The sequence below is a fragment of the Ruditapes philippinarum genome, unplaced genomic scaffold (genome assembly GCF_026571515.1).
Source record: "Ruditapes philippinarum isolate M1 unplaced genomic scaffold, ASM2657151v2 ctg8847_1_1_1_1, whole genome shotgun sequence".
Classification (NCBI taxonomy): Eukaryota; Metazoa; Mollusca; class Bivalvia; order Venerida; family Veneridae; genus Ruditapes; species Ruditapes philippinarum.
Genome location: NW_026851780.1, coordinates 32,925 through 44,750, shown reverse-complemented (window position 1 = coordinate 44,750; position 11,826 = coordinate 32,925). Strand labels below are relative to the sequence as shown.

Sequence of the window (11,826 nt, the reverse complement as noted above, 5' to 3'; positions counted from 1 at the left end):
AAGAAAAATTCAAAGTTTAAGGAGGAAATAATTCTGGAAATATGGATGCTAGATTTATAAACCTTGTCATATTATTATGATGTGGGAGTTTGAAGAAAATCCTAAAACGATTGAAGAAGTTGGAGTAAAAAAATTACCAATTTCTCGAAAAAAGTCTTAAGTTCAAAAGGGGCATAATTCGGAAAATAGTCTTGCTAGAGTATTGAACTTTCTCACAAACGTTAAGTGATAATAAGAAATATATATGAAGTTTGAGGTAGATACATTCAGAAATGAAGAAATTATTTAAAAAAAAAATTTCATGAAAATTTTAAATTCAAGGAAACTAGAAACATATATTTAAAGTTTGAAGAAAATACCTTTAGAAATAAAGAACTTATAGTGAAAAAACGTAAAAACTACAATCAGAAATCTTAATATATAATCAGTTCAATAAAAACAAACGCTTTTCTGAAGCTTTCGACGTTAAGTCTTCTTCAGAAAAAATTGACGTTTGTAACATAACAAATGACAAATGACGCAACGTCCGTTTAACTATACGCTAAACAGAACGTGACGTTAATAACGCGGGAATAAAAACTTTGTCAAATAAATACAGAATCTTTCATGAAAATAAATACAGCAATATACAATAAATTACACATAATATGGATCTGCACATGTGATACAAAAAATCTCATAATTAATAATAATAAACAAGAGGGCCATGATGGCCCTAGATCGCTCACCTGACACATCAAACTCAACAATTACCTAGACAAGCATCTGACCAAGTCTCATGACAGGTGAGTGAAAAATGTGACCACTACAGTGTTAACAAGGATTATCCATATTTGAACAGTGTGACCTAGTTTTTTACCCAGGTGACACATATTCAAACTTGACCTAGAAATCATCACAACAAACTTTCAGACCAATTTCCAGGATACTTGGATCAAAACAGTAGCAACTAGAGTGTTAACAAGATTTTTCTATTTTTAGCTCCGGTGACCTAGTTTCACATGCCATTTCAAACTCATCCGAACAATTACCTACACAAGCATTCTGACCAAGTTTGATGATAATTGAGTCGAAAATGTGACCACTAGAATGTTAACAAGGTTTTTCCATATTTGGGCGGTGTGACTTAGTTTTTCATCCAAGATGACCCATGTTCGAACTTGACTTAAAAATCATCAAAACAAACTTTCAGACTAATTTACAGAATATTTGGATCACAACAGTAGCCACTAGAGTGTTAACAAGATTTTTCTATTTTTAGCTCCTGTGACCTAGTTTTTCATCCGAGATGACCCATGTTCGATTTTGTCCCAGCAATGACCTAGACAAGTTTCCTGACCAAGTTTGATGACAATTGAGTCAAAATTGTGACCACTAGAGTGTTAACAAGGTTTTTCTATTTTTAGCTCCTGTAACCTAGTTTTTCATCCGAGATGACCAATGTTGGAACTCATACGAGCAAGTACCTAGACAAGCATCCTGATCAAGTTTGATGACACTTGTGTCAAAAATGTGACCGCTAGAGTGTTAACAAGGTTTTTCTATTTTAAGCTCCGGTGACCTACTTTTTCAACCGAGATGACCCATGTTCGAACTCATCCGAGCTTTCACCTAGACAAGCATCCTGACCAAGTTTGATGATGATTGAGGCAAAAATGTGACCGCTATAGTGTTAATAAGGTTTTTCTATTTTTAGCTCCGGTGACCTACTTTTTCATCCAGGATGACCCATATTCGAACTCATCCAAGCTTTCACCTAGACAAGCATCCTGACCAAGTTTGATGATGATTGAGACAAAAATGTGACCGTTAGAGTGTTAACATGGTTTTCTATATTTTTAGCTCCGGTGACCTAGTTCTTCATCCGAGATGACCATGTTCAAACTCATCCGAGCTATCTACTAGATAAGCATCCTGACCAAGTTTGATGATGATTGAGGCAAAAATGTGACCGCTGAAGTGTTAACAAGGTTTTTCTATATTTAGCTCCGGTGACCTAGTTTTTGATCCGAGATGACTCATGTTCGAACTCATTTGAACTATCACCTAGACAAGCATCTTGACCAAGTTTGATGATGATTGATGCAAAAATGTGACAACTAGAGTGTTAACAAGGTTTTTCTATTTTTAGCTCTTGTGACCTACTTTTTCATCCGAGATGAGCCATGTTCGAACTCATCCAAGCTATCACCTAGACAAACATCCTGACAAAGTTTGATGATGATTGAGGCAAAAATGTGACCACTAGAGTGTTAACAAGGTTTTTCTATTTTTAGCTCCGGTGACCTAGTTTTTCATCCGACATGACCAATGTTCGAACTGATTTGAGATATCACCTAGACAAGCATCCTGACCAAGTTTGATGATGATTGATGCAAAAATGTGACCACTAGAGTGTTAACAAGGTTTTTCTATTTTTAGCTCCGGTGACCTACTTTTTCATCCGAGATGACCCATGTTCGAACTCATCCGAGCTATCACCTAGACAAACATCCTGACAAAGTTTGATGATGATTGAGGCAAAAATGTGACCACTAGAGTGTTAACAAGGTTTTTCTATTTTTAGCTCCTGTAACCTAGTTTTTCATCCGAGATGACCAATGTTGGAACTCATACGAGCAAGTACCTAGACAAGCATCCTGATCAAGTTTGATGACACTTGTGCCAAAAATGTGACCGCTAGAGTGTTAACAAGGTTTTTCTATTTTAAGCTCCGGTGACCTACTTTTTCAACCGAGATGACCCATGTTCGAACTCATCCGAGCTTTCACCTAGACAAGCATCCTGACCAAGTTTGATTATGATTGAGGCAAAGATGTGACCGCTATAGTGTTAATAAAGTTTTTCTATTTTTAGCTCCGGTGACCTACTTTTTCATCCAGGATGACCCATATTCGAACTCATCCAAGCTTTCACCTAGACAAGCATCCTGACCAAGTTTGATGATGATTGAGACAAAAATGTGACCGTTAGAGTGTTAACATGGTTTTTCTATTTTTAGCTCCGGTGACCTAGTTCTTCATCCGAGATGACCAATGTTCAAACTCATCCGAGCTATCTACTAGATAAGCATCCTGACCAAGTTTGATGATGATTGAGGCAAAAATGTGACCGCTGAAGTGTTAACAAGGTTTTTCTATATTTAGCTCCGGTGACCTAGTTTTTGATCCGAGATGACCCATGTTCGAACTCATTTGAACTATCACCTAGACAAGCATCTTGACCAAGTTTGATGATGATTGATGCAAAAATGTGACAACTAGAGTGTTAACAAGGTTTTTCTATTTTTAGCTCTTGTGACCTACTTTTTCATCCGAGATGAGCCATGTTCGAACTCATCCAAGCTATCACCTAGACAAACATCCTGACAAAGTTTGATGATGATTGAGGCAAAAATGTGACCACTAGAGTGTTAACAAGGTTTTTCTATTTTTAGCTCCGGTGACCTAGTTTTTCATCCGACATGACCAATGTTCGAACTGACTTGAGATATCACCTAGACAAGCATCCTGACCAAGTTTGATGATGATTGATGCAAAAATGTGACCACTAGAGTGTTAACAAGGTTTTTCTATTTTTAGCTCCGGTGACCTACTTTTTCATCCGAGATGACCCATGTTCGAACTCATCCGAGCTATCACCTAGACAAACATCCTGACAAAGTTTGATGATGATTGAGGCAAAAATGTGACCTCTAGAGTGTTAACAAGGTTTTTCTATTTTTAGCTCTTGTGGCCTAGTTTCTCATCCGAGATGACCCTTGTTTGAACTCATCCGAGCTATCAACTCTATAAGCATCCTGACCAAGTTTGATGATGATTGAGGCAAAAATGCGACCGCTAGAGTGTTAACAACTAAATGTGAATGAAAAAATGTGACCGCTGGAGTGTAACCAAGGTTTTTCTATTTTTAGCTCCGGTGACCTACTTTTTCATCCAAGATGACCCATGTTCGAACTCATCCGAGCTTTCACCTAGATAAGCATCCTGACCAAGTTTGATGATGATTGATGCAAAAATGTGACCGCTAGTGTTAACAAGGTTTTTCTATTTTTAGCTCAGGTGACCTACTTTTTCATCGGAGATGACCCATGTTCGAACTCATCCGAGCTATCACCTAGACAAGCATCCTGACCAAGTTTGATGATGATTGAGGCAAAAATGTGACCTCTAGAGTGTTAACAAGGTTTTTTCTATTTTTAGCTCCTGTGACCTAGTTTCTCATCCAAGATGACCCATGTTCGAAATCATCCGAGCTTTCAATTAGATAAGCATCCTGACCAAGTTTGATGATGATTGAGGCAAAAATGCGACCGCTAGAGTTTTAACAACTAAATGTGAACGGACGGCGGACGACAGACGACGGACGACGGACAATCATCGATCCTAAAAGCTCACACTTAGCATGCTCAGGTGAGCTAAAAAACCTTTATATGAGAAAAAAACATACTACATGTATATGTATACCGGCTCAATAATGACAAAGTTATATATTGTACAAAACTTTTGCATTCATACCATTAGGAGATAATGTGTTAAGCTTATGAATCCAGTATGATTCTTGTAATAAGCGTTCCATATCATCGGAGACAATCTCTATGGGCATAAATTTAAAATCCTTAATACAATGATTAGTTTTATTGAAGTGTGTAGCGACATTGGTTGAAAATAACGAATCGGAAAAATTGTTGATATCAAACCTATGGCTATTCATGCGTTTAGACACTTGTTGCTTTGTTTGACCAACATATTGCTCTTAACATTTATCACAAGTGACATAAAATCTTGCGCTAGAGTTGTAAACCTTGTCACATATTATGTGGTTGATAACTAGAAACTTATATTTAAAGTTTGAAGAAAATACCTTTTTTTTTTTAAATTCAGTCTATTTGTTGCCATAGCAACCAGAATTTTCAACATAGGAAGAAAAGAAAAGGATGTACATAATCTCTAGACTGCCATCTACCCATATTTCAAGTTTCATAAAAATATTTTCAGTACTTTTTGAGTTATCACTGGATCCAAGCTTTGTGTAAAATTTGCCATATTTTCAGTCTATTTGTTGCCATAGCAACCAGAATTTTCAACATAGGAAGAAAAGAAAAAGACGTGCATAATCAGCATACTGCCATCTATCCATATGTCAAGTTTCTTAAAATTATTTCCAGTACTTTTTGCGTTACCACTGGATCCAGGTTATGTGTAAAATTTGCCATATTTTCAGTCTATTTGTTGCCATAGCAACCAGAATTTTCAACATAGGAAGAAAAGAAAAACACGTGCATAATCTCCATACTGCCATCTATCCTTATATCAAGTTTCATAAAAATATTTTTAGTACTTTTTGCGTTATCGCGGGATCCAGTTTTGTGGACGGACGGAGGGTAAACCTAAAGTCCCCTCCAGTAAACCGGTAGGGGACTAAAAAGCAGGCAACATATCCAAAGGGTGATTATACAGTTTTCAAGTAGGATTACTGGAACAACCCAAATTGAAAAAGGCCAAATACAAGAAACTAAAAATACCATCTAAAATGTAAACAGAAAAATAATGTCGTGCTGAACGATCATCAAGGATCGAAAATCTAAACTGCTCTTCACTGGTGTCCCCGTATTGTACTACCGCTAACGGTGGGCCAATAGCGATTACCTTTCTACCTGAAGTGGACGACAATTGATGACCCATGTTCAAATTTATCCGAGCAATTATCTAGACAAGCATCCTGACCAAGTTTGATGACAATTAAGTCAAAAAGGTTTCCCATATTTGAGCAGTGTGTCCTAGTTTTTAACCCCAGATGGCCTATATTCAAACTTGACTTTGAGATCATCAAAAACTTTCAGACGAATTTCTAGGATATTTGGATCAAGACAGTAGCCACTAGTGTTAACAAGATTTTTCTATTTTTAGCTCCTGAAACCTTGTTTTTCATCCGAGATGATCCATGTTCGAACTCATCCGAGCGATTACCTAGACAAGCATCCTGACCAAGTTTTATGACAATTGAGTCAAAAATGTGACCACTGGAGTATTAACAAGGTTTTTCTATCTTTAGCTCTCCGAGATGACCCATGTTCAATCTCATCCGAGCAAGGTGGGTCAAAATTGTTAGATATTTGGCATCCTGGCCAAGTTTGATGACAATTGAGTAAAAAATGTGACCACTAGCGTTAACAAGGTTATTCTATCTTTAGCTCCTGTGACCTAGTTTTCATCTGAGATGACCCATGTTCGAACTCATCCAAGCAATTACATAGACAAGCATCCTGACCAAGTTTGATGATAATTGAGTCAAAAATGTGACAGCTTGAGTGTTAACAAGGTTTTTCTATTTAAGCTAGCTTTGCCATTATTGTGTTCAATTTTATACTAGTATTTGACTTGAAACAATATTGCATTTGTGAAAAATGCTATGCCACCGCATTAATACAACACTAAAAAGTACGAACATGATTTGTTTTGTTTCTATACCATAATGCATAGATCCCTGACCTATCTAATTCTTATTATCAGATTAGTGGATACAATAACAATTTCACAACAACCTATTTGTTAACAAAAGAGCATGTGTCAATGTTTGTGGTTAAATTTATTGTTATAGTCTGATTTTATTGACCTGTCAATTATCAATACATTATAGCACTCATTTAAATATTCGATCCCACTTCGGGTTTGTCCGTTTATTTTACGAGAATTTATATGGAGTATATAACTAACATTTTGAAAACTCCCACTAGCTTAATGTAGATTCTCGTGAAATCCACAACAGCACAGTCGGTTAAGTGATTACCTTATGTATGAGAGATTCGAAGTTCGATCCATTCTTTTTAAATTCTTTTTAGGCTTATTCTTTCTTTATTATGCCCCCGCCATGTAATGGCCGGGGCATATAGTGTTACCCTGTTCCGTCATTCCGTCCTTCCGTCCTTCCGTCCTTCCGTCATTCTGTCATTCCGTCATCATCAGTTTCCGTTCATTATCTTAAGAACGGTTAGACATATTCAACTCAAATTTGACATATGGATATGTCATGAGAAAATACAGGTCAAGTTCGAATTTGGTCATGGTTCGATGATTTTTGGCAGAGTTATGCCCCTTTTACTTTGAAAATAATATGAAATTTCAGTTTCCGTTCATTATCTTAAGAACGGTTGGACACATTCAATTCAAACTTGACATATGGATATGTCATGAGAAAATACAGGTCAAGTTCGAATTTGGTCATGGTTCGATGATTTTTGGCAGAGTTATGCCCCTTTTACTTTGAAAATAATATGAAATTTCAGTTTCCGTTCATTATCTTAAGAACGGTTGGACACATTCAATTCAAACTTGACATATGGATATGTCATGAGAAAATACAGGTCAAGTTCGAATTTGGTTTATGGTTCGATAATTTTTAGCAGAGTTATGCCCCTTTTACTTTGAAAATAATATGAAATTTTCAGTTTCCGTTCATTATCTCCCCAATGGTACAACACAATCAACTCAAACTTGACATATTGATATGTCATGAAAAAATACAGGTCAAGTTCGAATTTGGTCATGGTTCGATGATTTTTGGGAGAGTTATGCCCCTTTTACTTTGAAAATAATATGAAATTTTCAGTTTCCGTTCATTATCTCCCTCAAGGTACAACACATTCAACTCAAACGTGACATATGGATGCGTCAAAGGAATGCGCAGGTCAAGTTCAAATTTGGTCATGGTTCAATGATTTTTGGCAGAGTTATGCCCCTTTCACTTTGAAAATAATATGAAATTTACAGTTTCTGTTCCTTATCTACCCAACAGTGTCACATATTCAACTTTAATTTGACATATGGATATGTCAAAGGAATGCGCAGGTCAAGTTCGAATTTGGTCATGGTTTGATGATTTTTTGGCAGAGTTATGTCTCTTTCACTTTGAAAATAATATAGATACATCTTAGGAATAAGCAGTTTAAGTTTGAATTTGGTCATGGTTCAATGATTTTAGACAAACTTATCTTTCCTGAATGTTGGAAAAATTTTGAACTTTCAGTTTCACCACTCATTCTTTTAGCCATTATTTTGGCTACAAATATGCAATATGCTATTTCTAAAAGGTTAAGACTGAATAAGTTCAGTGCTTTGAACATTGTATGGAAATAGTTTGTGTTAACATTGAAAAGTTTTAAGGGCTTTGAACTTAAAATGAAAAAAATAATTAAAGCACCATCTGAAATTTTGGCTGCATGCGGGGGCATCCGTGGCATGATGACACATTTCTAGTATTTAAGTATATTTTAATGAAAGTTGTCAAGCGTTTGAAAAATTGTCTACACGGATATGAAACAACTAAGAGACATTGAATTGTAACGTTTTGTATTGTATTTCATCCTACATATAAACTCACTAATGGGCCCCACAGAGAGAAGACGCAGCTATCAGCAGCCAGTGGTCTAACGAGGCATTAGCAGCTACGGTCAAGACGTATAATTGAAGTTCTTAATTAAAGTAAAGCGTATTATATGTTTCACAAGATTTGATTTAATTTGTTTTTATTTCGGACTTTAAAGTGAGGTTTATTGTGGATATTATTATTAAGCAGTTAAAAATAGTGTGATAACAGGTATGTTTACTTTATTTGTGTATGTTTGTATTTTAAGTTAATACCTAAAAATGATTTACCTGTTCTTAAAAAAAAATCTTTTTAAGTCTGAAAACAACAGACGATATATTTATTTTAGTTACATATTATATAACATATTATATAATGTCTAAATAGCCAATTTAATCTGAACACCACAGTCAAAATACGACATTTGTTCAGGATAATGCTTAAGTTGTCTATACAAAATGTCTGAACACCACAGACAAGGCAAAATACAAATGTTCGTAATTATGCTGATCCAAACACAATGGAACAGCCTTAATTGTCTGAACACCACAGACAAAAGATACATTTGTTCATAATTTTGCTTATCCAAACACCATGGAAAAGCTTAAATTGTCTGAACACCACAGACAAAAGATAAATTTGTTCGTAATTTTGCTTATCCAAACACCATGGAAAAGCTTAAATTGTCTGAACACCAAAGACAAAAGATACATTTGTTCGTAATTTTGCTTATCCATACAACAGGAAAAAGCTAAAGATGTCTGAACACCACAGACAAAAGATACATTTGTTCGTAATTATGCTTATCCAAACACCATGGAAAAGCTTAAATTGTCTGAACACCACTGACAAAAGATACATTTGTTCGTAATAATGCTTATCCAAACACCATTGAAAAGCTTAAATTGTCTGAACCCCACAGACAAAAGATACATTTGTTCGTAATTATGCTTATCCAAACATGGAAAAGCTTAAAATGTCTGAACACCACATACAAAATACATGAACATATTTGTTGTAGTAGGGAGAGTCCAAGCAACATCGCATACAAAAATTGAAAATTAATAAATAAAAGAATTATATAAAAAAAAAAAAAACGTCTGAACACCACAGGCAAAATTTACGTTAGTTCACAATAATGCTTGCCAAACACCATGGATTATAATTATTTTCTTTCGAAATATATATATTATTGTCCATGCACTTCGGTCTTCGTTTGCATACCACTGTCGAATTAATGTATCTATTTGACGGTGTTATTTACGATTGATTGCGATAAAATTGTTATCGTTTATGTCTATTTCTAACGCGATTTTTTTATTGAACGAATAGGGCCCGTAAGTCTCGTTTACTTTCACTTTCGATTTACCACTTCCGGGTACATCGGCAGACTTATTTACCGTTACGCATATAGGTAACCCGAAGAACTCGAGGGGTATAGAAGTTAAATTTGTTTCGGTCCTCTTCAGATTTGAAGGAATGGATAGCACGGGTCAAAAAATGCAGGTAGGTCAATTATCTGACGGAAAAACGAGGGATTATAGAGTTTAATAAAACTAGTTTATTTTCGGATAGTGACAATTGTTTCGGATGTTTTGTCAAGGTAGTGAATTCTAGTTGTTTAGCTTTTAGTATTGTTTTAAAACTACTGATGTGAGAAATTAATTCAAACCATTGTAACTTGTTGAAATAAACAATGGAGAAACATTTTAATTCTAGTGTATATTAAAGTTATACAAAATTCGGACATTGCACAGTAATTCGGATATTTTTTCCCTTCCATTTTATTCTTGTTCCTTTTTCAGTTATATATACATGTTAATATGGTACCTAGCAAATTATGATTGATTTAAAAATATTATATTTTGATTAAACCATTTCAGATGTATAGACAAGGAGGTATATGACAAGTATAGAATATACAGTTTGTTCAATATGGACCATTAATCAACTGTTTGCACTGCCTATGATCCTGAAATATCTATACATCAAAGGTAAATACATGTAAAATAATTGATTAATTTTTAGTTGAGATTGGAAAGATAAACAATTATCCAAATATATTAATAACTTGGATTTCACTGCATGATAATTGATAAGTAAATAAACACATTAAAAATAGTCATGTTTCAAATTCAAGAAGATCAATATTTTTGACTGTTATATATTATGTGTTGTTGTTTATCTTTAATGTTTATTTACTTCAAATATGAAATTTTTCTGTCAATCATGACCAGCTTATTAAATGTAATGTAAATATCATTTCTAGTGTCTTACACTTGTAACAACATATTTATTGATTTTTCATTCTGCAGGTAAAAAGGGAAAAAGATGAAGGAGGATTTGTCCATGAAGACCTTTATTGCAACTACCATCTTCCAGTTCCTTAATTTGAGAATGATATCAGAGAACACACAGTTACAGTGAAATATTAGTTTAATATAAGCCACTGAGAGTAGTCAAATGTACTTTCCTGAAGAAGATGAATGACATCCAGCACAAAAATCTTAATGTATAAAGAGTATGATTTTATGTATTTGACACTATGAACATGTTAATGTCACAATGATAGAAACAGAGTAAAATATCCACATTTCATTGCAGTTTTAAGTATTAAAACTAGATACTCTATATATACCAAAGCTGATAACACACCAGAGATAAGGTTTTTCATGGAATCACAGTATAGTCATATGACATTATGGTCATTAAATGACTATGAAGTAAAGATTAGCAAAAATATTATATATCATCTACTACTAATATTGTGAGGTAATCATTGATAAGCTCACAAATTTGCATTCAAATCTTTGATATCAAGCTGAACATTTTTCAATTAGAATATGATTTATAACTCTAATGACTATGATAATTTGTTCATGTTAATTTTCAAAGTCTTTACATTTGTAAAAGGAAATATTCTTATTCTTGTATCAGTAGACATTCACAGTGTAAAGTTACATTGTCCAAATAACTAATAATAAATCCAAGTGCTTTCCTGAAGTTTTTCTTCCACTGGAAAATCAGTGTGATATATATGCTAAGCAGTGCACTATAAATTGTGTAAAAATAAAAGTTTATTAAACTTATGAACTGTTTTTGTTGTCTACTATTTGGCATATATTTATAGCAGTGCTTGATCATAAGAGTTCATCTGCAAAATAAGTGTCACTGTGTACTTTAATTCTCTAACAGCAATGGCTAGATTGCTTGAATATGCAAGCATTGACTATATTAAATACTATGCATGTCATTTGAATTTTTGTCTGTCCTTAAATCGAAACAGATACTATCTAAATAATATTGATGAAAAATCTTGACAGCTCTTCAATGACTACATTTACACATATGTACATGGACAGAAGTTAAAAGCATTGTGTGGTGTTTTTTTTTTGTTTTTTTTTTTAAACATTGACAATTTTGAAACAGTTTCCAATGGGTATATTAATGTATCAGTGATGT

The 11,826-nt window shown here is 34.2% G+C and overlaps 1 long non-coding RNA gene across 1 annotated transcript; it reads left to right on the top strand.

Moving 5' to 3' along the window:
* The first annotated feature begins 8,444 nt into the window (after positions 1 to 8,444).
* LOC132739327 (uncharacterized) lies at positions 8,445 to 11,462 on the top strand. The gene is made up of 3 exons (XR_009626978.1): positions 8,445 to 9,870; positions 10,248 to 10,358; positions 10,680 to 11,462. It is a non-coding gene; the product is annotated as an uncharacterized LOC132739327 (long non-coding RNA).
* The last annotated feature ends 364 nt before the right edge of the window (positions 11,463 to 11,826 follow it).